This window comes from Brassica napus, chromosome C4 (assembly GCF_020379485.1).
Source record: "Brassica napus cultivar Da-Ae chromosome C4, Da-Ae, whole genome shotgun sequence".
NCBI lineage: Eukaryota > Viridiplantae > Streptophyta > Magnoliopsida > Brassicales > Brassicaceae > Brassica > Brassica napus.
The window spans coordinates 58,201,613-58,205,315 of NC_063447.1; the positions used below are offsets into that span (position 1 = coordinate 58,201,613).

Consider the following 3,703-nt stretch of genomic DNA (forward strand, 5'->3'; position numbering starts at 1 on the left):
CCGCCCGACTAGCGCCTACCGCGTTCCGGAACAGGGCTCTATACCCTATTTCACATTTCACATATTTTTTCACACTTTCATTTCCATCAATCATTATAAGATACAAAAATATGAAAAACCTTGTATGTATTATATGTCATGGCGATTGTAATTTCTATAAAACTTCTAGATAGAACTGTTTAGCTAATATTTCTTAATCAAGGTTTTTTTTATTTAGCTAATTATTGATATATAATCGTACACGTACCTTATAGATTCATCAACTTTAACTTTAATTGTTACAAACCTAAATTCTAAAATATTTAATTAAAAACCGTATCTAAAAGTTTTTGAACATATAAATAGACAATAACTGATCAATAAAAGATAAAAAATTAATTTTACCACAAATTTAATACCAATTTTAAATAGTAATTATTTTCATATATACTTAAATGTTTAAAGATTTTAAAACATAAATTTTATTTTAGGTGTTTAAAAGTTCTAGCAGTCGCAGATCATAGTACATATTTGGCGGGGAGAAGATAATGTTAGATCATGATTATCCGGTGTTTTTAGTGAGGTTTTTAGTGTGTGGATCCCCACAAAATTTTTAAAGATCGGTTACAAAAACTATTAATTAAAAACCGATTTTAGTGAGTTTCTTATATTGTTCACGGATCCCACTGACTTGTGGCGGCCTGCGATTGATTTACTTTGTAATTTTTATTTTTTTAGAAAAAAAACCTAAGAAATCCATTTAGGGATAAAAATGGCCTTAAGTTGTTAACGGTAAACTCTCTCACCCACCCGTGTGAAGACGCAATATGATTGGACGAGAGAAATGACTGGCACGTGAACGAACGACTTCCATGATTATTCGTCAGCTCGTTTGCTGCTATCATTAACTGTGATTATACTTACATGACCCACCTGTTTCCCTATCTTAATTTCCGTCACTTCTCCAAGTGAACATGAATGAAAGACAGAGACCAAAGGAAAAGAAACAAAGAAGACAATGTGGAAGAAACATAGAAAGTTTTCATTCATTATCTTTTATTTATTTCACCAAGGTTAGCATTTACACAGTTACAGATCTTTAGAGAAAAGGGTTTCATCTGCAATCCAATCAAAACCTCCCTCTAGAAAAAAAGGTTTCAAAGATAAAGACCTCTTAAAGGCCTTGTTGGTCCATGAGTGTGTGGCCGCCAATGCATATTCCTTGAGCCTCCATCAGAACCAACGCCAATAAAAAGAGTTTGTTGATATCTTGTCAAGAATATTTCAAGACAGTTTACAATAAAGTGAGTGTTGCAAACTAAATATATTTGCAAATGATGAAAAATGGTTTCAGGACAGCTCCGAGGAACCAAAACATAATCATATATATACTAATCAGTTTTTAAGGTGAGTAGAGGATGAACCTGAATCATATAATTACATATCAAGAGAGACATGAACAGTCTGAAAAGAGAGGCTACAACATTCAAAAGACAACAGTTATCCGAAAGAAGATGATGCACATGCTTTCCTATTAGCCTGGTTAGTTGCTTTGGAGTTGCAGTAAGCTTGGAAGATACGAAGAGCAACACAGTGGCGGATAATATCTCTTATGAGGAGAAGAACTGTTTTGGAGATAGGGAGCTTCTCGGATTCTCACAGATTTGAAGTATCCATCTTGTCCCAAGACGTGAGCAGTTTGGTGGAGACATCCAAAACTGACCCTTTCTAGAACGAAAACCACAACAATTTTCTTCTCCTCGTCAACGAGAAAACTCCCAGCAGTAGGGTCAACCCAATAGTCAGTGACCACTTTCAAAAACTTTGTCCACGAAACAACATCAGGACCAATCTTATCCGTAATGCTAGTCTCGATCGTCTCACGTGCATCCCAGTGTTGATACAACACATCGAGCTGGTCCTCTTCTCTAACGCAAGAGAAAGACAGATAATGTAATCCATGGTAAGAGTGAGACGGCAGAGGCAGAAGCGGTCCAAAGCTCTCTGCTGTGAAATCAAAACAGAGGACGGAACCTACAGCACTCGTACCAAATTAAGTGTTTCCCTTCAAAGAGACGCCGCGTGAATGAGACCATATCTGCCGCTCGGGAGGGACACCATCAAGAACCTTCCAAGAACTCGAGGTGAAATCGTAGAGCTCGAACCCTGAAACGTGTTCGCTTGTAACTGGATGAATCTCGTTGGAGATCCTCAGGATCTTGTGGTTAAGGTTGTTGTCGTAACCGAGAGAAAACCTGTATGAACTATGGAAACTACTGCTTCTTGGTTCGATCCACCTCGTTTGTCCTAAATAAGGATTCCATACCAAGAGAGGCCTAGAGCTATCCTCAAGGACGCATAGCAACAAGCCATCACACTGAAACACCTTAGAGATCTGGATTTGATCAAGTACGCTTACTTGTTCTATAGATGGGTCGCCGTCATCTTTGCTGAGATCGAAGTTCATCAAATTAATCCTACTCGAGTTCATCATCAAGAACTGCTTCTTCGCTGCTGCTTCTTCACCCAAAAAGATCCGATTACATAAAGTGTTCCACTTTCTGCATGTAGATCTCACTGATGAAATCTGCAGCCGAGAGAATATCTCATCCTCAACCAAATTCTCTGGAAGATCGAATATTGTCTTCATTAGGGTATCTTTCTCTGCTCTACTCTGCCGGGGTTTGTGATGAAGTCGACTTGCCCATGGTTTTCTTTTAATGGGCCTATCATGGCCCAAAAACTACTTTTTAAAAAAATTTCAAATTTATTCACCCTTTATTACGAACTAACATTTACAAAAGAATTATACGACTACTTTGACTACTTTTCTATGCTAGGATATGTGTAAGTGTATTCGAAAAGAAAATAAAAAAGAAGAGTCCCAGCTAAAACCTTTATAAATTAATAATATAGTGACTATAATATTTTACCAGGTGTTTCACATGTATGGCATAATAATTTTACAGACTCCTATATATTATAAATTCAAAGATCATTATAACTAATTATTTTTATATTTTTCATCATTTTTATTTTTTTCATTTTCATGTTTTAAAACATCACTGAAATTCATAAAACTCTGAAAAATTAAAAATGTAAACTTTAATCTTTTTAAAATAACATAATTATGTAAAAAAAAAACTGAATCTGGCTGATTTAATTTCTCCAAAATTTCTAGTCACACTTCGGTAGAGATAGGATGTTGAAGTCACGATCCAAGAAAACATTTCACCAACTATGTTTGTATAAGATAGTCAAAACATCACTTCACAGTAAGCTATTTCGTCTTCGTCGATGAAACATATATAATCAATGATCATGTCAATTACGCTTAGGTTGTTATCGGCAACTAAAACGAATCTACAAAACAAAACAAAGAATTTGTAGGAATATTGACGCATACAAATTTAGGATGAAGAAAAAATATGAAAGACAAATAATATGTAACTTCTGTCAGCTACCGAGATTGACCACGAACCATATCCCTCTTCCAGCTAGGTACTCTTGCCTAGCATCCAAAAAATTGTTGGTTCGTCAAATATCTAACTTCTGTCATCTGCACAGCGGTTGAACCAATGACAAATATTTATGAATCTGCATCTGGCAAATCTTCTAAATAAGTGTTTGAGAACTAATTAAGGTCATATCTAGATCATGAATGAGTACATCCATGGAATCATAATCTCTCATCTTTGATGCTTCAAGAGCATATCTGACAGTA

General features: G+C 35.6%; 1 pseudogene; it reads right to left on the minus strand.

The window, feature by feature from the left end:
• Positions 1 to 1,345: 1,345 nt before the first annotated feature.
• LOC106391464 lies at positions 1,346 to 3,703 on the minus strand (annotated as a pseudogene).